The sequence below is a fragment of the Gekko japonicus genome, unplaced genomic scaffold, assembly GCF_001447785.1.
Source record: "Gekko japonicus isolate JY-2015 unplaced genomic scaffold, Gekko_japonicus_V1.1 scaffold1680, whole genome shotgun sequence".
In the NCBI taxonomy this organism is placed as follows: Eukaryota; Metazoa; Chordata; class Lepidosauria; order Squamata; family Gekkonidae; genus Gekko; species Gekko japonicus.
In genome coordinates, this window is record NW_015166472.1 from 42807 (window position 1) to 68441 (window position 25635).

Consider the following 25635-nt stretch of genomic DNA (forward strand, 5'->3'; position numbering starts at 1 on the left):
AGAGGATAGGAGGTTCCGATTTCTAGCAGCCAGTCAGTATGGTGGATAAGGTTTGCCAGCATGTCCTGTAAAGAGCAGGACTCAGGTTACTCGAGTAATTTTCTGTTTTGTGAAGCGAATGCACTGGCATGCTGAGAACGAGGGCGTTCATTTTTTTAAAGGCAAGTTTCTAGCCCCTGTGATAGCAAAGAAAAAGTATAGGAATTAGGGCTGAAAGACTGAATGGGTGTGAATAACTAACGACTATTTTGCAGAGTGGTGGGAATACATGTGTGAAGATGTGTCCACATGGAAGTTCTATTCTACCTCCAGCCTCCTGCCCCAGATTCCGTTACCCCACCTTTCCCCAGCCCCATGGCATTGCTTGTTTTGTTAAGAGTACTTTGCTGTTCAGTTGTTTTCTTACTTTGTCATCTGCCTTGAATTTCAGTGAGAAAGGTGGGCTATTAATGAAGTTTATTATTATTATTTTTATTATAATAAACCCCCTGCCTAAATTCGGAACTATTTGGGGAGGTTCCTGTTCTTCACTGCTAGACGTGTCCTTCCTGGTTTTGCTCAGTCTCCTGTGCCTTCCGTTGTCTCACCTTTAAGTCTCCAGAAAGAAGAAGAAGAGATTGGATTTCTACCCCACCCTTCACTACCCAAAGGAGTCTCAGAGTGGCTTACAAACTCCTTTCCCTTCCCCTCCCCACAACAGACACCCTTTGAGGTGGGTGGGGCTGAGAGAGCTCTGTCAGAAACTGCTCTTTTTCAAGAACAGCTGTGCCAGAATGCTGGCTTGCCCAAGGTCACATCAGCAGGTGCAAGTGGAGGAGTGGGGAATCAAACCTGGTTCTCCCAGATTAGAGTCCGCACACTTAACCACTACACCAAACTGGCTGGACTAAATGGACTAAACTCATCCCCCCCACACACCTCTTGGCTAATCCAATGAACTGTTCTTCTCATCTCTTCCCCCTGCAATGCCTGTGGAATGGAAGCAGGGGGACTGCAGAGAGAGAGAATGCGGAGAGAAGAAGGGGGGGGGGACCTCCTCCTGCCCTTCCATCCGAGAATCTGTTCAAGATGAGAGGGGTGGAGTTTCTGGAGGAAGGCAGACACAAGCAAGAACAGGAAAAGGGGATTCCTCTGGCCTCTCAGCTGGCCATGTCTGTCTCTGACTTGCTTCAAGAGCAGGGTTGGGGTGATTGGAGGAAGGAAACCAGGGGAGGAAACCCTCACCCACCTCTTAGCCTCTTTCCCTTTCTCCATGGCATTAAACCAAAGGCTTATGGGGGTGGGGGTCCCCCGAGAGCCAGATGAAACTCCAAGAGATAGTAGTTGGCTTTCCCTTTGGAGTATGAAATAAAGTGGTGGGTTTTTTTTAAGAAAAGAGAGAGAAACTAGTTGGCAACCTTCACACCCATTTGTTTAAAATAATTACCTGCAGGTTCCCCTGTCTGTAAAATTGGGGGCATTCTGCATCACAGAAGGCTGAGGGCAAATGGGAGAAGGCTTTTGCCTGGCTTGCAAATGAGAAATCTAGATGCATTGTCTTTCCTGCTCCTAGTCCTGTGTTAACAGAAACCCTAAACTGTAATGCAAATCTTTTGGTAAATCTGCACAGACTTTCACCTCCTAAATCGAAGCATGTTTTCCATTACAGCCTTGTTGACCTAACCCCCCACCCCACCCCGCTTTCATTCCTCAAGCAGTTAACAACGTGACACTTGCAAATCACCAAACATATTAGAATGCACAAAGCTTTATTTTTTAAACCGGAGCTAAAGGGAAAGGCGGAGTTTCCAGATCTCCAGCAGAGCAAGTCTCGGTGTGAACAACATGAGCAGGATTAGTTAATCTCCAGGATGTGGGATTACCGTGCGAAAAAGGGTCCCCGGCAGCTGCTCATGCCACTGAACTTTATTTTTATACAAGCAGATTGTTGCTTAGCGTGTAATAATTTCAGCCTCACACAGGGAAACATGTCAGCTATGGTCAGTATGTCAATTGTAGCAGCATCTGGTTATGCCTGTCAGTCCTTGCAAGCAATTACCAGAAACTGACGCAGCCTTGGAAGCTGTAACTTCATATTCCAGACTGGTGGGGGGAAATCTTTTACTGGGTTAAGTCCTGTCAGGCTCTGCCACCTTGTGGTAAGCAAGAGAAAGCATCATTCTGATTGACACAATTTGCATAGTCCTACAGATTCACCCCGCCCTTCACCCAAAGTAAAGACACTTCCTCCTCGGGAGGAAAGCGGTGGCAAACTTAAACAACATGATAAAAAGTAGAGACATCACCCTGCCAACAAAAGTCCGCATGGTCAAAGCAATGGTATTCCCAGTAGTCATGTATGGCTGCGAGAGTTGGACTATAAGGAAGGCCGAGCGCCGAAGAATAGATTCTTTTGAACTATGGTGCTGGAGAAGACTCTTGAGAGTCCCTTGGACTGCAAGAAGATCAAATCAGTCAATCCTAAAAGAAATCAACCCTGACTGTTCCCTGGAAGGCCAGATAATGAAACTGAAGCTCAAATACTTTGGCCACCAAATGAGAAGGGAGCACTCACTGGAGAAGACCCTGATGCTGGGAAAGACTGAAGGTCAAAGAAGACGGGGGACGGCAAAGGATGAGATGGTTAGACAGTGTTATAGATGCAAGGAACATGAAGTTGAGCAAACTTCAGAGGACGGCGGAAGACGGGCCTGGCGTGATCTGGTCCATGGGGTCGCGAAGAGTCGGACTCGACTGTGCGACTGAACAACAGAAATAGATTCACCTCTGCAAGGCTTTGGGAGACATTCTGCACTCCTTTTAATCCACGTTCACCGTGGTGTTCTCCAAGCCATTCTACACTAAAATAAAATTCAACCTTTTAAATCCAGTCCCCCACAATTCTGCACTAAAATCGAGTTCAACCTGCTTTTTATTCCGGGTTTTCCCACCATTCTACATGACATTACCTCCCTTTAGTGGTCAGACGCCTGCTGTTGCCCCAGGTTATTTGGATGCTGTTTTGCTATGGACTTAAATTGCCTCCACTTGAACACTGAGAAAATCCGGAGTGGCAGGCAAATGCGGAAAGGGCCTGTTATCTTGACAGCCAGCCTCCAATGCTGTTAACAGTTGGAAAGAATCTCAGATGTTCACAAGGAGAAAATCTTGAGGGGGGATTTTCATGGGCTGGGAAAGAATGATCTTGATGATGCAGCAAAGGGAGGGAGGCTCACTCACTCTGCCTGGCTCTGAAAGGGAGGTGGCTAAGATCCCGTCTGCTAGCATCAGCTGCACTATTGCCATACCCAAGGGCTGCCAGGAATAGCTGTGGAGAAGTCGCTTCTGAGTACCTGCCCAGTTCTTTATCACGACTTTCTTAAAGGTTCATCACCATTCTTTGCTCTCATTTAGAGAGCAGGGCTGCAATACGGAGTTGATTGATCAAGTTAGCTCAATTGATTAAAATCCTTTTGAGCCGTTATAAAGGTGCTTCCTGCTGAATCAGCATTTAAAAACTAGTTACCTTAAAATATAGGCTTTAGAAGTATGGCAGTTACCATCACAGAAGGATCTTACTAAAAACCTGTCAGCTGCCATTCCTAATAATAGCTTTATGTAAAATGCTTAAGGGAAAGACACAGTGGGGCAATCCACCTCTGTCTTGCTTGTTGGCCCTCAAGAGTGCCTAGTTGACCACCGATGAAAGAGGATGCTGGACTAGATGGGTCACTGGCAGGGCTTTTTTTTGTAGAAAAAGCCCAGCAGGAACTTATTAGCATAATAGGCCACACCCAACAGCAGAGACCATTAGCATATTAGGCCACACCCCCGACAGCACAGCTTATTAGCATATTAGGCCACACCCCCATGTTATCAGAAGTGTGGTCATCCAACCACACCCACTTTTTGCTTCTTATTCTGTTTACCTTGTTTGTTGTCAAAACCTTGGGCTTTTTTGTAGCAGGAACTTCTTTGCATGTTAGGCCACACACCCCTAATGTAGCCAGTCCTAATAAGTGTCTGCTGTTAGGTGTGGCCTATTATGCTAATGAGTTCCTGCTGGGTGTGGCCAACTCAAGAGCCAGCCGGAACTCCGTTCCTGTGCATTCCTGCCCCAAAATAGCCCTGGTCACTGGTCTGATCCAGCAGGGCTCTTCTTATGTTCTTGAACAGCCCTGTCTGACTGCAACGGACTGGCCCCTCTGAAATTATGTAAGGTACCCTGTTACACGTCCCAGTCCCCCACCCCCTTTCAGAGTACTGATCAGTATTTTGCACTAGCTATAAGTAGCCCCAAATAACTTGTTGAGGGCCTATAGAGAGATATCCACTCGAGGGATATTCCAGGCCCATTTCTTGCATTTACTGTAATCCTATCCACTTTCTTAGTAGGCATCAAAACTTGTGTCCTCCTTCCAATGTTCTGTCCAATGGAGCAAAGGGACTCAGATGATTGATGAGCATTTGGATGTGTTCCTTTTAATTGGTATCCAGTTACAATATAATATTAGACTACCTGGATTTAGATTCTGGCTGGCTTGGTGTGCGTTGATTCCCCTCCACTGTATACCCCTTAGGCCTCTTCATTACAAAATTTCTGGCTATGGGCCTGCATGCAGAACACATTGCAGTGATCTGTCAGAGTTACCTTGGAGCAGGCATGGCAGGGGCTGTTCTCCACAGAGGGTATGGAAGACTAATCAGATGAAACTGGAACCACCTGCAGGTCAGGTTCTTCTTAAGCATCTCTGATTGCAGAATGTGGCTCCAGTGCAGTTGAAATCCCTCTGGAATTAGACACAACTGGAAGAGACTGGAACTTACCTCCTTTATGAAGCACCAACAAACTCTGGGATGTTTCCATTGCACTGGGAGTCTGGTGGTGGTTGGAGCCTTGCCAGCACAGGTGCAACACTGCCTGCTAACTGGTGGCACCATTGCAAAAGCAGCGGTGTTGCTCCACCAGAGCTGACTTCATACTACATTCCAAATACAGGGCATAGTATGGATTGTCCTATGGATTTCTTGTGAACAGCAGATGTAGGAGGCTGATGACCCTATAGGTTGACTCTGGCTGCTGCTCATAACTCTGATGCTAGACAAGAGTGTCTGCATTAATGCAGCTGAAAGAATAGGCATTGTTGTCTTGGGTCCATTGTGGGGAGAAAATCGCATGGATAATCACAGAGAGGAGTCAGGGAATTATGGGTCTTTTCAGGAATGCGTCCAGAGAACAAGAAGATTCTGATCTTGACTCCACCATTGAACTAGCCATGCATTCTCCTATCTTTGCAAATGGCAAATTCTGTACTACTCGCTTTGCTGCATGCCATTTAAACCATTTGGCTATTTTATACTAATAATCATTATTGGTGTGTTGTATGAATTGTTCACACACATTAAGGAGTGGAGTTTGCTCCCAAATCAATAACTTTGACATATTTATACCAGTAGGAATTTCATGATTGATTTGACCACATGCCTTTTTTATTCTAGGTTACTTAACGTGGTTTAATATACACTGTGGGTCCCACAGGCAAAGAAAGAACCTCTGGATTATCTAGGGCCTCTTTCCCCCCACCGATGACTCCTTTCAGCAATGAATTCACTCTTGGCTCATGCAAAGGAATCCACATTTGAAAGTGAATGCAGCAGGGAATCGCCCTCCAGTTCCACAAGGTGAACCAGGTTTTGGAGGTGATCTAAATGAGAGCTGCCATTGCAGATTCTTGGACTTAGGTGTGTTCTCATCTATACCAGTCAAACGGCTATTTTCAGTAGCAGATTAGTCCATTGTTCCCTGCTGCCCCTGACTGTCAAAGTCATTCTTCATCTATTAGCCTTCCGATTGCCAAATTGGCAGGAATGATATCTTTTTACATTTATTTTTAGAGGCGTGACTGTTAGGAGGTGTCACAACTTGCTGTGGTTGTGATTACATCTGTACTGAATGTTCAATAAGCCTTTCCGCGGCTGTCTCCCTCCCCCTCCCCTTTCCCCTGCTCCTACACTAACCAGCCAGAAAGGAGCTACCATCACACGTTTCCCATGTGCCAGCTTCCAGTGGCTTGGCAAGCTTCCAGCAGGTATAGGTCCCTCTAAACAGGTTTATCCCAGTGCTGGTGCACGCCTTCCCTTTGGAGAGATCTTCTGCACACACCCCATGGAAATGAGCAGGTGCCGGGCGAGAGAAGGGAAATATCTCTGTGAAGATCACAGTCGTTTCAGTAGGGCTGGCACAGAAGAAACGCCCTTTGGGGAATGCCATTTCTTAAAAGTATCTTCCTCTTAATCTTTTTCGAATAGCCCTGCTAATCAACCTGGGTTGCACCCCACCAATGTTCACTGTGCAAAAATGATTCTAGTCCAATTTGCTGCTTCTTTTGTTTCTTTATTTTACGTCATGCAGTGCTGCTGCTGCTGCTTCCAACAATTGCCATGCGACTACAGATTTCCCGGGTAAACAGTCTGTTTCCCTCAATGCTTCAGGAACCGCCCCATTGCCAACATTGGCACAGCACATGGCTCATCAGTATCCTTTTATTTCTCAGGAAAGTAAAATGCCAGAGAAGATCCAACTGCAAGGAGCTGAGAGGAGAGTCTCTAGTGACACTATCCTGCAACACCACCCCCTCCAGCAAGCGTGGTGTGGCATGCCAACAGTGCCCTTGTGCCAGCCATATACAGAAGTGGCCAACCGATGCACCTCAGCACACCTCTTTGATGTCGCCCTGCCCCCCCACCCAAAAAAAGGACAAGGGGAAAGCACCACACCTCCCTTTGTTCTGCAGGACTGTGGGACACCCAGTAGGAGCCCCATAGCTATCACACTACAGGTAGCTTTACACATGTGGGTTTGAATGCTCTTCTGCAAACGCATACCCTTGGAGCAGGTCAGCACATAAGGAGCCCTCTCACCCAGACACCTCCACAGCTCCCTTGTCAGAGAAGACCCCCTCCCCAAAGGAAAGCCCACTCCACAGCAGCATTGCATTCACTGGCTGCAATGCTGGTGCCTCTCTGAGCTCCACCAGGCACTTCTCTGAATCATGCCGAGGTCCCTTTGTGTTTCGCCAGCATGGGGCTCAGTTGCTATTTTAAGCACTTTACAGACTGTCTTGTAGGATTGCACTGTGAATCTTTCAAAATATACTGTATTTATAGATTTCTTTTTTTAAAAAAATCAACGGTTGAGTAAGAGGGATTTCCTCATTTCTATTTTCTTCATGCTGCTCCAATTTCAGTCTTATCCTGCCACGGCCCCATATTTCAGTAGTTTAGTTTACTCCGTTCCAAAGACGCTGGGTAATTGAATAGATCTATGAAAGGCACCTGTTTATAAAAGCTATGACATATGAAAGGGGCACTAGATGGTGGGGGTTGGACTATTAAACCACCCTCTCTAGCCTTGCCGTTCTTTAGCCACACAACAGCCCCAATATACATCTCAGGACCAGTTCACCCAAGTGCATGTTCATCGTTCAGGGGTGACCTGCATGTGTGAATAAGAGATTGCAGGTCACAATGCTGTAGATGGTACAGTCACCACATGAACAACATCCATATGTGAACCAGCCCTTAGGGATTCTGATGAAACACAATGGATTTCATATCTAGATATGATGACTTCCATACAAGGAAAAGCATGCAAATTGCATGTAGATTGTCTCGTTCTTCTAGGAATTGCATATGCAGTGGAATAGACAAGTGTGATCTTAATAATAAAGACTGAGTTGGATCCCTGGAACATTTCCGAGTGCACAAGGGCTCTTGTGCAGTGGAAACAGAAGAAAGCCACTGCAAGCACCCCTTGTACTATCAGCTTGGCTATACCCCATCTAGTACAAGGTATATTTCAGCACACATCCACACGTGCCCTGGCATAATGACCTTCTTTGATTCAATTAGACTGCAGTGACTGCATGAATAACTGTTTGATTCTTGTACACAGCAGCACTGATCAGAAAAGAAAAACCAGCTCTTCATCTTATGGCAACATTTGTGCAAATGAAATTGCATCAAGTAATACCTCTCTTCCATTATTGCATTGTGAGACCCAACCCACTATTTCCAAGCCGCCCATAGTTTGTTGGGTATTAGGATTGACACCCCTCTTGAAAGAAGAAGAAGAAGAGATTGGATCTATACCCCGCCCTTCACTACCCAAAGGTGTCTCAGAGCGGATTACAAACTCCCTTCCCTTCTCCTCCTCACAACAGACAGCCTGTGAGGTAGGTGGGGTTGAGAGAGCTCTTGACAGAAACTGCTCTTTTTCAAGAACAGCTCTTATCAGAACTACGGCTTGCCCAAGGTCATCCAGCCAGGGGCAAGTGGAGGAGTGGGGAATCAAACCCGGTTCTCCCAGATTAGAGTCCGCGCACTTAACCACTACACCAAACTGGCTCTCTGCTCTCTGAAGCAGCTCATACTGCATATGCTCAGGGGCACTTGTGATTGCAATTTTTACTTAACGTGCCTGAGGACTGACACCAAGGCTGAGGCTAAGCTGCACCACAGATCAGCTCCTGGACTGAGGATGAACACAGGCCGGGATCCATAAGCTCATCTGCAGTCAGGCTCACACCAGGAAATGATCAGAGTGAGAGAGAGAGTGGGATGGTTTGCAATGCAGGAAAAAGAGCTGGCTTAGCCACCCCTCAAACACTGCAACATGAAGTGGTGATATGCACATGGGAAGGGACCATCACAGCTTCTCTAGAACTTTCCTGCTGTTTGATACTTTACTCTATTATTATATTTATGGTTTTAAGAATTGTTATTCTATTAACAGATGTTATACTTTTATACTATACAGTTGGAATTTTATTCTGCTCTTATGTAAGCCGCCCTGAGCCGGCCTCGGCCGAGAGGGCGGGGTAAATATAATAAATGAAATAAAAATATAATAATCTCTTACACTAAAACAGATTTTTCAAAAGAGTGAGTCAAACCAGATACAATGTTTTAAAGAAACATGAAAGCCCAGGTCTGCCTTGGGTTTTTTTTTGAAGGGCTATAACTGTTTAGGGGGGACTGGTTTCGATGTGCAAAACTATGGAATCAGATTCCCTCTGTCCCATACCCATGTGATCTAAATCCAGATCGGGGGGCCCCTGTGTGGCTGTCATGGGAAGTTTACAAAGCAGGCTGGGAAACTGACCTCCCATGGTCTTGTCTGGTTTGAGCATCAGTTCACAGAGTCAGTTGCCAGTCCAGAAGTTTACACTTTTACATATATGGGTGAACCAATTCTCAGACCAGGGGTGCTCACTCCACAGCTGACGTTGAGCCACATTTGCATTTACCAAAGGAGACACAGGACAATGGTACACGCTGCAAACTGCACACAATATATATGCACGTAAGTGCTGTCAAGTCACAACCGACTTATGGTGACCACAGCATGATGCTTTCAAGGCAAGTGAGAAGCTGAGGCGATTTGCCATTACCTTCCTCTGTGGAGTCTTCCTTGGCGGTCTCCTAAGTACCGCCCCTGCTTAGCTTCTAAGACCTGACGAGATAAAGATATACCATACCATTCCACATCCCCACATATGCAGTAGTATATTAATATTAAATGTATATAATTATAAACTTTTAAATGACCAGAGTACCTTTGTGATGCAGGGCCGTCCTTCCTCACTACTGGTAGACCTCAGCCATCCAATAAGCATCTCTTTCTTAGACATTCCAAAAGCCAACAGATAGCTAGGGGATTTAACCTCATGGATAACAACTCATTTGAGTGAACGGTTAATACATGGCAAAGGGATGACTGACTGTCTTACCGTTCCCATATAGATTGGCTTTTCTAGCTTTATCCCATCTGTTTGACAATTGTAACCCACTTCAAGCCCTTGGGGTGAAACTAAGGGACTACAAATCAAAATGAATGAATGCATTCGCAGCTCATTAAAACCCTACTGTCTTTGCAAGGCTAGGCAATCAAACCGTAATGCGTTTATATGGGCATTTTAATGAAGGGTGAAAGGATTTATCAGTCGGTACAATTAACCACAGAATTTAACTGGGTTCTTTAATCTGATTGGAGTTGTCCCCAAATTCTGGATATCTGGTGCATTCATGTACATAGGTTTCCCAACAAGATGATTCGAAAAACAATAGTTTGTTGATGTGGACTAACTTGTTTTTTAAAAGTGCATTCCGAAATGTTTTTTAGAGGGCTTGGGTTTGGCTGGCCTTGGATGGAGCAGAGTGAGCAGTTCCGCAGGGCCTGTAAGACGGAGCTCTTCCACCAGGCGTATGAGTAGGAGCCGCCACTACCATCATTATGATTCCATCTTCACCTGGCCCTGGATGAGGGAACATCAACGTTTCCCTGGAGCAGATGATGCTGAACAGCTGAATTACGCCATCTATGAAATATCTCGTTGAACATCAAGAGCACTTTAGTTAAGAACTTGTAAATAATGTTTTTGTACTGTTGGGATTTTAAATGGTTTTAAATATGTTTTATATTGGCTTTTGCCTCCATGTAAGCCGCCCTGAACCCGCATTGCGGGGAGGGCAGGGTATAAATTGAATAAAATAAATAAATAAATAAATTAGGAGCCTGGAGAGACCAAGGGGCCTCAGCTTCACACCCAGCTGCTTTTCAGCCTTTTATCAGCTGCCTTTTTTAAAAAAAAACCTGTTTATTTATAATTTTCAGTATACATCATGTCATCGGTTTACATTTCTTATTCTTGTGAGTCATATTTATTGACATTATCTAACCACACATAAAACATTTCCCACCGTTTTTCAAATATTTCCTTGCTATTACCTTGTATTGTTAAGCTTAATTTATCCATTTCCGCTACTGCATTTGACTGGCCGGCTCTCTACTCTCTTAGACTCAGCAAGGCTTTTTTTATTTGACAGGGCTTGAAATGGCTTTTAATGAGGTATATAAACTGCAAGCATCTTTTTTTTGGGGGGGGGTCTGGGGTTTTATTCTATTGGGTGTCAGCTGTGATTTCAGCTGCTGTGAGCCACAAGGAAAAGGCAGGATATAAATATCTAAATATTGCAAGAAGAAGAAAGAAGAGAAGAGATTGGATTTATACCCCACCCTTCACTACCCAAAGGAGTCTCAGAGCTATTTGCAATCCCTTTCCCTTCCCCTCCTGACAACAGACACCCTGTGAGCAATGCTCCCTCTAAGCTCTAGAGGCTTGTGAGCAAAAATTCAACATTGTGAGCTACTGGCCTTAAAGCTGTGAGCGAGTGATCTGGCTGCTGCATAAATTAGTTTGCTCTGGAACCATCCTTCCTGAGCTAAGACAAAAATGTGTGAGCTGGAGGCTAAGAAACTGTGAGCTAGCTCACACTAACTCAGCTTAGAGGGAACAGTGCCTGTGAGGTAGGTGGGAATGAGAGAGCTCTCTCAAAAACTGCCCTTGAGAGAACAGCTCTGAAAGGATTTATGACTGACCAAAGGTCACACCAGCAACTGTTTGTGGAGGAGTGGGGAATCAAGCCCAGTTCTCCCGGATTAGAGTCCGCGCTCTTAACTAGCTCTCAAAAAGTGTGTCTATATAAGTTCAAAAGAAGAAGAGTTACCCTGCTGGCAGTGCAGTCCTTATCGGAGTCCTGCCCTGCTAGGTCTATCAGAGTGAATGGGCTTAGAAGGTTGTAACTTCGTTTAGGATGGCACCACTTGTCTTCTGCATTTTTTGCTTTTGCTATGCATGTTCTGCTGGAACCTTTTCCATGTCGACTTCTGAATCTTTGAACTGTGAGATATAAACTTTAAATACACAATGGCTACTTACGGTTTTCAGCCAAGGCATCCTGCTTCCCTCAGCTCCTGAGGTTCCTGTTCTGCGGGTCCAACTGGCAGTTGTCCTCATAACTGATGGTTAGCCTGAATGTTCACATCTACTGGGTAACGGGGGTGGGGGGAGCTTTGTATTTCTGAACTGGTTGTGTGAACAGCTCTCCTGGACGGTAAAGTCAACTGATTCAGTCCATGCATTTGCTGTTTCCAAAAAGTTCTGTGAATGTCTCTGTCAGGACTCCTTACCCCTCAGTTCCACCCCCCCCCCGCCAACATGTGCGAGATTCAGCATCTGGACCCGTATATTAGAGGGCTGGAGAGAGATGTCTGTCCTCCAAAGGAGCTTAAAAAGCACTTAAAGAAACAAACACCGTCGGGTATGCAGGCATCCGTCCTGTGAGCCTTGCTTGTCGAAGGGGGCACGATTGCTATCTCCTTACAGGAATCATAGCAATTGACACATTTAACCGCTAGGGGTCCGTCTCACTCCTCGATTGCAACGGAGAGGGAGGAAAAAATAAGTCTGATCTGAATGCTCAAATGGCAGCGAAAGGGGGGAAGGGGGGGGGGATGCTGGAACCAAGACGGCGGAGTGTCCAGATTTTGGCGGCCGGGGTGGTGGTGGTGGTTCATGGCAGCCCCAGGCCGACGACGATCCGGTAGATTCCTCCTAGATCGAGCAATGTGCGGGGGGGGGGGGGGGGGGGGGGAGGCGGCTCCTGCGTGTGGATGGCGGCTCTGCCCTGTGAACTCCTCTGCCAAGCGAAATTGCACCATCTAACTTCAGTGGGTGGGGACCTGGGTGCTTCCTTAAACAGGCAGGAGACGCGGCGAGGCAGCGAGCGGAGGGAAGCGAGGCAGCGCCGCGATCCTTTTGGGATTTTTAAAATTTATTTATTCCTGGCTTGGGTGGCTGCCATCGCCGCCGCCGCCGCCGCCGCCTCGCTCGCTCCCCGGCTCTTCTGCGACGCAGCGGCCGCCTTCGCTCTCCGGGAAGTGTCATCTCGCACGTGGGGCTCGCCTTGCGCGGCGAAAACTTTCGAGGGATACTTTGCTTCCAACTTGGACACTCGGCTCGGTGACATCGGAATGGGAGGGGGAGAAGCGCCTCGCCGCACGGATCCCGCTGCCGTCGTCTCATTGCGGGGAAGGGGGGGTGTCTCCCCCTTGCCCGTTCTGGCCGCTATTGGAATTCCCCCCCCCCCCCCCCCCCCCGGCATTAAATTGCGTGTGTGACCGCCACCCTAAAGTGAGAAGTTTTATTTATTTGACAGTGAAGCATCTCTTTGTTGAGGGCTATAAACTCTTAGGATTCATTTCAAATATATATGTGGGGAAGTGTATTATATGTTTTGTTGCATCATACTTTTATGTAAATATACGCTCTAAATATCTAAACTCTGTATTGGCCAACATGATGGGTACACAAGGTAAGTGAAGCGGGGAGTGGCCGGCGGCGGGAGGGGGGGAAAAAGAGATCAACTACGCACGCGTGTATTGGGGTGTTAAAACTTTTCCTGCTCCGTTGAAAGGGCTGTGGGTCAATTTCACCCTCCCGCGTGTCTATTTCACGAAGCTGAGACACGTCTCCGGACCGGGTCCCTTTAAATTGCCCCGCTACGTTTGAGATTATTAACCTGGGACACCTTCGGGAGATCAGTCAATACGGGGCTGTGTCACCGTGGGCAGGGCTCTCCTTTGCGTTGCTGCCTGGCGACTTAACCTGCATCCGAGTGGCGCGGCCGTAAATCCTTCCAGAAGCACCCCCCCTCTCCCCCAAAAAACCAGCCTCCCTGACATTTTCACACCCTCTCTGGTGCACCTCGCCCCGTTTTGTTGAGAGGGGCTTGTTTTGTCAGCGCGTTTTGAGTGCATTTTAAAGGCACGTTTCTTTAACCTGGGGGGGCGAGGACTAGGACTAGGAAATAACTGTTCACTGGTCGGTTGTCAGTTTCATCACTTGGTTGCTGGAGTTTGAAACCATTTCCCAGAACCTCAGAGGACAAACCTGGAATGGGTTCCGTTCATTCTTGCGATATATGTAGATATTCTAAAAAGACATAACCGTTTTGAAGTCCTGGGAAGCGTCCTCCTCAGCCCGATCAGGTGGATGACAATCATGGGGAGTTTGGAGCTGGGTCTTTGCGGGCGAGATGAGAAGTTTCTGCCTTCAACTGGCCTACAAAGTCCCAGTCCCCGGCTCCTAACTTTGCGATGCCGCTGGGCACCTCCCTGCGTGGAAGGAAAGGACTCTATTAACAGCGGGTGCAAACTTGAAAGCGTGGGGAATCGAAGAGCGCTGCTGCTACGGGGGGGGGGGGGGGGGGGGGGGGGGCGGGGGGGGAGGGGGGGGGGGGGGGGGGGGGGGGGGCGAAATGTTCCCCCGCGTCTCTGGTTTGTTCTTCTGCAGCTTCCAGGGCTTCCAAGAAAGTGGCGTTTCCACAGACCAGGGCGCAGGGCAGGTTTTGACGCTGAACGGAGCCATCCGGTCGAAGTTCAGCCCTTTCATTTCAATGGGAGAGTTAAGCACATGCTCAGACCATGAAAAATCACTTCGATCCACCAGCACTTAATCTTGGCTGCATCTCACCTTAATTAATGAATTGCTACAGTCACATGCCATTGCGCAATCAAAAAAACAGTAAAATATAACAACATATGCCATCTTTTCTGAGGTTATATACATTTAAAAAAAATGAAATATTCCATTTAAATCTTAAAACAGAGACCAGTGTCATTCCATTCAAAACCTTCTTTTATGCAGTCAGCTCAATATCGAATCACTGTCAAACAGAAAGGCTCTTCTGCTGGCACAACAGATTTCTCCCTCTTTTCCTCCTGCTTGTTTGAAAGTATTTGTGTCTTCCAAATCTGCAAGTCATGCTACCATAAAGGAAATCTGTCTCAAGGCCTTAATCTAATGTTTATGATACCAGTTCCCTGTCTGTCTTTTTTAAAAGTCTCTTTGATCTGGGGGAAAAACAGGGAACAGTATTTTATACTAATATACAGTTCTTCTTTAAAAAATCAACATGGAACTGGTGGTTTGCATTCCACTACTAACAAAATTAGGCCTTCATTTAGCCTATAATCCTGTTCCATGTGAGTAAAACATAACAGGAGTCCACTGACACTTTACAGTGCAATCCTAAACAGAGTAACACCCCCCTAAATCTATTGAACTCAATGGGTTCAGAAGGGTGTAACGCCGTTTAGGGTTTAACAGCATTTATTCCAGCATCAGTTTACGAGAGTTGGAACACACTTCATCAGATGCGTGAAGTGCACTTCATTAGGCCAATGTATTTATGTTAACAACAGAAAGGCAGAAGCTGGTGTTAATATAAATGCACTGGTGTAATGGATGTACAATTCATGCCTCTGATGAAGCGTGCTTCGACTCTTGAAGCTGTAATACATTTTGTTAATCTTTAAGGTGCCTCTGGACTCCTGTTTTATTTTGCTGCTACAGACTAAGGCGGCTACCGCTCTGGAATTTCCATATTGGGTGTGTTCATAGGCCTGTACGTTGCAGGATGAATACAGTAAACAATTGCCTCCATGTAATTACACGGCATATTTTTAAAAATGTTGCCATTTATAATTTTTAGTGCTATGAAGGCAACTTTTTAAAACATTCATTATGCCGGCCATTCTTTGGTTTTTATGCATTTCTGTATGTGATCGGGAAAACCTTTAACTTGAAAATGAATGGTAGAAATATGAATCATGTGGGAGAGGATGAAGTACCCGCGTAGTGCAATCTAATCCCTGCTCAGAAATAAGTTGGCTGGTTCAATGGGACTGACTTCCAGGTAGTGCAGCCTTGGGGAAAAAACTTTCTTTCTCAGAATTTTGACTTTAAAGGAAAAAGCCATCAATCAACAACATTAATTAGGTTTGCCATAACTTACAGACTTGTACAGTGTGCTTGCTTGAGATCTCACAACACTCAAGCGCATTATACCTTATACTTTTGCTCATATTTTTTCCAAAAGAAAACCCAGCGCTTTCAGTCAAAAGTATTATTTTGCAGAATATTTTTCTTTAAAGAGCGCAATCCTAAACAGGTCTGCTTAAAAGTCCCATTTTTTTCTCCCATAGGGCTTACTTGCAGGAAATTGTTCTCAGAATGGCAGCTTAAAAAGCCTAACAAATCTTCATTTTCTTTCCAAGGAACAAAACCCTTAAATCCCTGATCTGTGGAGCTGTTTCTTTGGAACTTTGCTTTCAGGTTACACAGTTGATCACAGTTGGATCCATCCACAAGTTAGACACAATTTGGTACGTTCCACATACCTCCCGATGCTCTGCCATCGATTAAGAAATCATTACCCTGCAGCTTTGAAAATGTCTGCATCGTTTCCTTTATTTGCCATTAAAGTGTGAAAACTCTTATTTGCGACAAACAAAATATCTTGGGATAAATATCATCGTCGTGATTAGTCCCATACAGTTCCAAGGGGATGGATTTTGATGGGGAGGCATAAATTTGTTCAAGCATTTACTATTTTGTAAAGGCTTTTAGAGCCAGCTAAGTGTTGGAGATATTTGATTTTTTTAATGCTCCAAAGGTCTCTCTGCATTTTTATATACAGCAAAGCTTAGGCTAAGTCGACATGCTGTCCCAATCGACATGTCATATTGAGTTAACAGTCCGCTGTTGAGATTCTAAGTGTGATTCTAAGTGTGCGTCTCCAGGAGATTGATCCATTGCAACTGGAGAACTTTATTTCAAGTGATTCTTTAGGATCAGGGTGTTAGTTTTGGATCCACAGTCTGGAATTTAACATTCTTGTACCAAGTTTACGCCAAGTGATTCACAAGCCAAGTCGATCAGATATGTGCCAGTTGCTGTTTCTAAAAGAGCTTTGCTTCCCCACTAATGTTCTTCAAAGAATCTTCACTAAGAAACAGAATTATAAATATGATACCATTGTAAACATTTTTTTTCAGTTGCATAAATCTCAAGCTTTTGGTGGTGGCGGCGGCGGGGAATATATCCATGTGTAACTCCAAAATGCTGCCAGCATGTTCAGATAGCCTGATCTGTGCACTTTTACTTTGAAATTCCCACTTTGTTCAATGGAACAGGCTCCCTGCTAAAAGGGGCTAGATCCCAGGGAAGAAGTACACAGGGTACAATCCTATGGTATGTGAGGAGGGCGCACTAAACTCAGTGGGAACTCTGAATAAGCAAGCATTGGCTCAGGCTGCTAATTTTATTTTAAAGTTATAAATCGTTTTGCTGGCTCAGCTATATTGTTGCCCAGTTGCTTTAGGAGGCAGTGGCATCGAAAACTATTAATTATTCCAAACTTATTCCTAGCACGAGTGGGATAGAATATTATATCCAATTCCCAATTCCTAAATATAATTAATTGCAACACAAGCCAAATTCCAAATGATATGTTCCTTTGGCTTTTGCAGCGTAATTAATCAAATTGGTTCTAAACGAGCACCCTAATACTGTGTAGACATGACACATTCCTAGATCTGTGAAAGACAATTTCCACTCACAGTCTCCTAGCCTTCTCCTCGCACGTACTCATTTGAAGAATTACCAATCTTGTGCTATTAAAAAAAAAAAAACAACCTGGGTAGCCTTTTTGGAAAAAAACTTTCTTTTAAAAATGTTTCCCTTGCGCTCTCTCTCTTTCTGATTCGTTGTGTTACTTTGCACATACGTGAAACAGATGTGCAAGCAGGAAGCCAATGAAGGGGGGGAAATTAATTGGTAGCCCTTCTATCCAAATGTCTCCAAAGGGTCTGTTCTGAATCCTGTTTAAATCTATAAGCCGCATCCCCCCCCATTTATTTAATTAGAACTCTGTTGTGCCCATACCATAGTTGCAGAAAGGGAAAATGTGTCTCTTTAAGGGTGCCCCTACTTCTTGCAGCTGTACAAGCTCCAGTAGTGGTTGTGCTATGGATTCCCTAGCCGGCCTTGGGCAAGCCATTCAGCTGTAAGTTCCCCTTGCCCCAGCCTGTGTTGTGGAGATAACAGGACTAACCTACCTCACAGGGCTGAAATGAGATAAAATTTGTCAACTGTTTTGAATGCTCAAAAATGCTAACTGAATATTTATTATTGACACTCAACAAAATAAGGGCTTCATAAATCTATAGTGAAATCCAGTGTAAATGTCTGTCAAATTGCAAGCCAGCCTGTCTCTGGATTCCTATCCGCACATGCCCGTGCTAAATTCAGCGGAAGGAGGTGATCTGTGCACAAATGAATGCGTGTTGGGCTCTGTTCCCTCACTTGAAGTGAAGCCACAATAAGCTTAGGGACGCCATGCTCACTTCTCCACTAGAACAGGACATTTATCTTTAATGAAATTACCATGTTATGGCTCCCAAAGTAATATGAGGTTGGGGAGACTCTCTGAGGGCCAAGCAACGTGGAAGCATAAATGGAACACAGAAGGCATTGTTTTGCCAGCCGCTTCTCTTTCGTTTCCCTGAATCACAGCTCCTCAGAATACTAGGGTGTCTCTTCTTTTGTTATGCCAGTGATACAGCCCAGAGCCGCTTTATGCTCCAAGCTGTCTGTGTGTGACTCTTGAACACCTAGTCTGGGCCATACTTTTCTTTAATCAGCTTCATGAAAGGTTCCTATGAACTCTGGTGGATGTTTTTGACTTGGGCCAAAAAGTTTGGGAGAGCCACATGATTTCTGCCTTTTTGCGAATTCCTAGGCCGTGGCTTTTTCTGCCTGCTCTCAGAGAATGCTCTGGGCTTCACTCGTCTTGCCGTTTCAAGATTCTCTGTGCAATGTCTCTTTGTTCAGGTTCCACGGGAAAATTAAATGTTCTTATGAAGAACACAGTTTTCTGTGGTGTACTTTGACAGCTTGCAACACCTAAGAAGTTGCCAGCTGTAAGTTCCATACGCAGAATACTTCTAAAAGATGGTCTATAGTATTATATGTTGTGGGTGTGATGTACAAATGTATTCCTCTATGTCCTGCAAAGGTTTGGACAAACAAGATTGTTCTGTATAGTCAGTAAAATATATGTGGGGTGAGGGTGCCAAGGGAATTCTGTAAACACACAGCAATGGGCCCTGTTTCACACCTGGTGTAGCAAGAGTGTTTGCTGGGACTGAACCAGTGTTAAACCAATGTCTTCTGTTGCCATGTATGCAGTGGAGACATGATGGGGAGCAGTGGCTGCTCATTACCCCAGAGTATATGTACAGTCTCCAGAGTAGCCATTTTCTCTAGGGGAACTGATCTCTGGAGCCTGGAGAACAATTTTAATTCAGGGAGTTCTCCAGCCTGGAGACTGGCAACCCTGTGTGACCCCCAGTGTTTAGAAACATGCATCTTCACATATTTTTAAACAGCAAAAAAAGAAAAGAAAAGAAAAGTGTATGTGATATACATGGCAGTAAAGCAGCACCACATTTATGTGGTAAACAGGAAATGGGTTGTGGTGCCCAGATTTGTATGGGTATTTCTTGGGTATGTTGGTCACAAAGTTTACATATTTACTGCAAAATGCTGCCATGTAGCCGCAGTATATATGCAGCAACTCCTGTGCTTTCCTTGTCAAACAGGGAGGCCTCTAGAGACAGTGGCTTTGCTAGGATCAACTTGTTTTGGAGAACAGGATGCAAGCTTTTGAATAACCCAGGGTTCGTCCATAGCTGAGTGTTGCTGTTTTTTATATTCATGATGCAAGCTTTTGAGACACACAAGGTTCTTCCATAGGCAGAATATTTTTAAAAGGGGGGGGAATTCAAAAGCAGTTTGATGCAATGCGGCCTACTATTCAAGGGCAATAGTCCCATTAGCTTTGCCTCAGTTCTTCTGCATGGCAAGGGGGCGAGCTCTCTGAACTGTGGCCTACATCTGCTGTGTGCTATGGAGAAACCGTGTTCTAAAAATAAAGGGCTACCAGTGATGGTCAGTGCTGCTGAAAATTCCAGGATCCAGGGCTTGATTTCTAAAAGAAGCAGTCCTGGAGCTGAAGCACTCTGGGAGTTACAGCCTTTGACCTGCAGCCCCATTTGTCCTTAATTCTTAAATTGGGGTGAGGTGAAGGAAGCTGGCTGGGGTTTCTTCAGTAAGGATGTGCCGACTGACTGGTAAACAGCCCAGCCCCGTTCTTCTGCCCTTAATACTGTATTGAAGGCACCAGAAAGTGAACCTTAGCACATCATGGAACATGGCCACATGCTAATGTCTCTGCATTATCAAGCTGTTGTTAAAGGCAGGGTTCATTTGAAAAATGGGCTACGTTGTTATCCAGCACCCATTCAGATAACTCCTCAGAGGCAAGGCAGTCCCACAGGCACCGATCTGATCCGAGGCATTGACTTGTACAGGCACGGTGATTGGTTTGCTTGTATTGGCTGGGGAAAGTGCTATGGAGCGTGTGTAGATCGTCCCAGGGAAGCCGTGCCCGATTCATCCAGTCCAGCGTTGCTACAGCCATGTGCACGTGGAAGAGTTTTTAAATACCTGAACCTGACCCAACTCGCAGTGCAGGATAGACACTTTGTCATGTTCCAGTGCGGAGATGCCTGTGTGACTGTAGTCTGGGAGCATGGGTTTTTAAAGATACAATTCTGGCATTGCTGGACATGTGCTTCCGAGCACGTACAAAATGTCTCATCCACCGAGCAACATAATGTATTTTAAAGGAGCATAAAGCATGTAGAATAGCACTGCAAAGTTGTTGTTTTTAATCTTTGTGAGGACAGAGTATCTTTGAGTGTGGGCAGGATACCTCATAAAGATGCCATCTTTCTTTTCATTAAAAAAAAAACAGACGTGAAGGAAATGATGAAAATACCAGCTACATGATCTCCCTCTTTAATGTTCCATTCACTTGCACTGGCAGGGGGTGGAGCAAACAGCGGCCAAGCTGCAGCCGGACTTCTCAACAGAGTTGGTTTGCCAGTGCCTGTCTCTACATAGTGACCCTGCTGGACTTCCTTGGGGGTCTCCCCATCCAAGTACTAACCAGGGCCGACCCTGCTCAGCAGCCAAACGCTGACAAGCTAGGGCTGGCCAGAGGCAGAAGCATATTGGTAATTACAAAGGTGAAATTTGGGTCAGATGGCACCCTTGGAGCATGGTCGGTATGGTTCATGTTGGAAGGAGTGGCTGGTTGAATTTGATGCTGGGGGGGGGGTACGTGGACAGTCATTTTATTCCACACCCTGCCTCATGACTTAATCCTTCTTGAGTAAGCCAAGTGGCTCCAACCAGCCTACTCCGCCATTCCCAGCACCCAGGCCCAGCTGGCTCTGCTCCATTACTCCACACATCAAGCGGATTCCAGAGCTAAGCCGTGGGTTTCCCCTATCTCCAGCCAGCCCCAATCTCCCTCCTCCATCAGTGAATTCCTTTGGGTGCGATAAGGATGCATTGTGAGTCGTGACTCACCCAGGAGTCCTTGGGAGAGCTCAGGAACCAGATCTCAAGGGACAGCTGAGCTCATCATGCCGCAATGCTCCCCGTTGCTTGCAGAGGCTTTCTGTCGCTCTCACCCTTATCAGCCCACAGTAGCGGTTTGTTCTGGCCTTGCCTTGAGGTCCGTTCACCAAAACCAGCCACATCTGGCGGCATTCTTGTGATTTTCAGTATTTTATTTCTCAAATGGGAATGCTTCTTGCACAACAACAGGATGTGCTAATGGTTCTCTGACTCGAACAAGTAACAATTTTAAAAAATATTATTTTTAAATAATACACAAGCAATTCCCATAATGCCTAGGATCATTTCCCCCCGGTATTTGTCATTTATGTGATTTGGGTTTTTTTAATGATTCGTGCAGAATGTGCATAAGATTGTACACAATCAGAAAAACAGACTCAGGAGATCAATAAATAAAACCCAATTTCCCACACATGTAGTTGATAGAGGCTCATCTGCTTCCCTGTTGTCACAAGTTAACTCGGTTAGCAGTGCCAGAGACCACATTCTCTTGTACCGGTCCTTAATTAAAATTGGTGTCTTATAGTAACATCCTAAGCAGAATTACACCCTTCTCAATCCATTGAAGTCAATAGACTAAGAATGGTGTAACTTCACTTAGGATGGCAGTGCCAGTCATAAGAACATAAGAACATAAGAGATGCCAATGTTGGATCAGGCCAAAGGCCCATCCAGTCCAACACTCTGTATCACACAGTGGCCAGAAATACCAGTGCCATCAGGAGGTCCATCACTGGGGCCAGGACATTAGAAGCCCTCCCACTGTTGACCCCCCCAAGCACCAAGATGACAGAGAATCACTTGCCTCAGAGCCCCTATCTATACCTTGTGGCTAATAGCCACTGATGGACCTTCTAAGTCTTCTAAGCTTTTGGTGTATGTGTTTAGCAGCAGTCATCATAACCACCAGGCCTGGCTGGCCCAGGCTAGTCGGATCTCATCAGATCATGGAAATGAAGCAGGGTTATCCCTGGTTAGTTCTTAGATGGGAGACCACCAAGGAAGTCCAGGGTTGCTATGCAGAGGGAGGCAAGGGCCAACCACCTCTGCCTTGAAAACCCCATGGGGTCACCATACGTTGGCTGTGACTTGATGGCACTTTCTGCCACCCAACTGAAACCACAATTAATTCTATAACATCACTAAAATTTCACAAACGCGCCCCCCCCCCAAAGAAAAGGACAGATGCATGCAAGGTTCTAGCCACACTAGCCAACTCTAACCAATGCAGGTCTTTACAGGTGAATGACTGACTGAGGAATGCCAAAAGTGATTGGAGCATAACTTGTCAAAATGGTCTCATGTGGGGAAGCAGCTTTCATGGCACTGTGATTTCAATCGCGGTGATCCAAGTTCACAGCCACCAGGTGTCATACGTGATGTAGGGCTAGCATGGTGTAGTAGTTAAGAGCTGCAGACTCTAATGTGGAGAACCTGGTTTGATTCCCCACTTCTCCGCCACAGGAAGCCAGCTGGGTGACCTTGGACCAGTCATAGCCCTTTCAGAACTCTCTCAGCCCCACCAACCTCTCAAAGGGCCTGTTCCTGGGAGAGGAAGGGAAGACGATTATAAGTCACTTTGAGACTCCTTAAGGTAAAGGTAAAGGTTCCCTTGCTCGAAAGCCAGTCGAGTCCGACTCTAGGGTTGCGGTGCTCATCTCCGTTTCAAAGCCGAAGAGCCAGCGCTGTCCGAAGACGTTTCCGTGGTCATGTGGCCGGCATGACTAAACACCAAGGCGCACAGAACGCTGTTACCTTCCCACCGAAGTGGTACCTATTTATCTACTTGCAATTTCTTGCTTTCGAACTGCTAGGTTGGCAGGAGCTGGGACTAGAGACGGGAGCTCACTCCGTCATGTGGCAACCTTAAGGTAAAGCTGGGTATAAAAACCAACTCTTATTCATACCTTCAATTACCATTCAGGTGGGAGAAGGGGTTGTCATCTGATCCCACACAGCCAACTGAAGCTGTGCCAGGCTACCAGAACCAGGCAGGGGCAGCTTCAGCAGATGGATGGGGGGAGCAACTACACTTGTGGTTCCAGTTTGCATGCAGAGTCTAGTCAAGGATTCATAGATCTTGTTCACGTATGACTCCTAGTGGGATCAGAGTGAATAATGGGGCTAACCTTGTATGACATTTTTCTGGCAGGGATATAATCTTGGTATAGGAAAACCATGTGTTCTGTTGCTTCTTGGTGAGTGTTTGTTCTGCCACATAGATCAGGAAGTATTCATCAGGCTGGGTCTGCACATCATCGGATAGTGTGCTAATGCTGCACTACAGCAGTAGTTTGCAACTGGATTATCTTGTGTGGACGTGCCAGTCCAGCTGCAAATGACTGCTAGAGTAGAATGGTTGTTCAGTATCCAAACAGTGGCTGGAGGCCACCGGACCAGCTGGCAGTTTTCCGAGCAAAGTTAGCCCATCCATTCACAGTCGCTAGGAGGTCAGCGTGTGTCTGGAAGTAGTACAGAAATGGTTCTGATCACGAAAGGTGCTCAGCTGAAGTCTTCCAGCTCATAGTATGTGGCCAATGTACAGTCTGTTTTTGGTCCTTGTGAAAAATCCTTAGCAGGTGTCCATTAAAAAATAGATGCATTTCTGAACCCCAGTCCAGCTATTTTCATCCATTCATTAACATCCCACCTTTCTCCCCACTGGAGACCCAAAGCAGTTTACATCATTCTCCTCTCCTCCAGTGTTCCCTCTAAGCTGAGTTAGTGTGAGCTAGCTCATGGTTTTTTAGCCTCTGGCTGACACATTTTTGTCTTAGCTCAGGAAGGGTGGCTCCAGAGCAAACTAATTTATGCAGTAGCCAAATCGCTCACTCACAACTTTATTGCCAGTAGCTCACAAAGTAGTGTTTTTGCTTACAAGACTCCACAGCTTAGAGGGAACATTGCTCTCCTCTATTTTATCCTCACAACAACCCTGTGAGGTGGGTTAGGCTGAGAGACTGCCCCAAGTAAGCTTCCATGACAGACGGGGGATTCAAACCTGGCTCGGAGTGTCAGACTAGTATCTGGAAGACCCAGGTTCGAATCCCCACTGGTGCCATGGAACCTCACTGGGTGACCTTGGGACAGTCCCACACTCTCAGCCTCACTTACATCATAGGGTTGTTGTGAGGATAAAATGGAGGAGAGGAGGACAATGTAAGCCACTTTGGGTCCCCACTGGGGAGAAAGAAGAAGAGATTGGATTTATACTCCACCCTTCACTTGGAGTCTCAGAGTGGCTTCCTCTCCCCACAACAGGCACTTGTGAAGTAGTTGGGGCTAAGAGAGCTCTGAGAGAACTGCTCTTGAGAGTACAGCTCTGAGAGAACTGTGGCTTGCCCAAGGTCACCCAGCTGGGATATAAACAAAGTCAATAAATATAAAAAATTAAAACCACTACACCACACTGGCTAAAGGTAATCCTGATAAAGTTAATCTGGATAATATCTCACTGAAAGCAATGTTTCCTGTTAGGATTGGGGCCATCATCAATGATTCCCATAATGGCAGCAAGACATTTTCTAGTTGGGCAATCAGCCACTTAACACAATAAATGGTCCTAGTTAGTTACTTATTTAGCTGTTAAAACCCTGCTTTTCTCCCCAATGAGAACCCCTACAGCATTCTCTCTCCTTGCCCATTTTATCCTCACAACAACACTGTGAGGCACAAGCTGTAAGAGAGTGACTAGCCCAAGGTCACCCACCACACTTCCATGGCAGAGTGTGGATTTAAACCTGGGTCTCTGGGGCATTAGTCCACCCCTCTGACTGCTATACTAGGCTGGCTCTGTGTGAGTGCTCAGGGATTCTCCGGATTGCCAACATGGACCCAAAATGCAGGATGTGGGAGGTGGTAGTGATGAAGGTAAACCCCATGCTAGCATTAAGTGCCAAACAAATGGCTCATCCCAATCTAATGCAAATACATTTTCATCATTATAACCTGACGTTTCAGACCTAAAACAAAATTGCTCTCCTAAAATTGCTTTGCCCAATAAACTTTTAGAAATGAGTACCAAATGACATAAAAATAGTAAATGAAATAGTAAATGAGTGGGTCAAATCAGGCCCTAACCCTAACCATATAAAGCAGATCAATAATTCCATTTTCATTGCCTGCCTGAAATGTCAGGAAGAAAAAATACTAATGGGAGAAGGGAGTCAGGTACCTGAAAGTTGCACAATATGGCCTTTGGCTTGGTGGGGTCACAAGTTGTGAGGGTTTCTTAACATGCGTTTTACACTAGATATGCAGCTCTAAATCAGTAGTTCAATGTGGAGGAAAAGAGAAGTAGAAAACAAATTTCTTTATTTAGCAAACATTGCAACACATATTTAATTATTATTTTTGTGGTTCTTGTGCTACTACAATTCCCAAAACGTCTTGGTCTTACTTTGGGGCTTGGAGTACCTGC

At 45.6% G+C, this 25635-nt stretch overlaps 1 long non-coding RNA gene across 1 annotated transcript; it reads right to left on the minus strand.

The window, feature by feature from the left end:
• Nucleotides 1-6: 6 nt before the first annotated feature.
• LOC107111184 lies at nucleotides 7-12108 on the minus strand. The gene is made up of 3 exons (XR_001482549.1): nucleotides 11760-12108; nucleotides 2039-2132; nucleotides 7-176 (listed from the first exon to the last, which is right to left on the minus strand). It is a non-coding gene; the product is annotated as an uncharacterized LOC107111184 (long non-coding RNA).
• Nucleotides 12109-25635: the final 13527 nt, after the last annotated feature.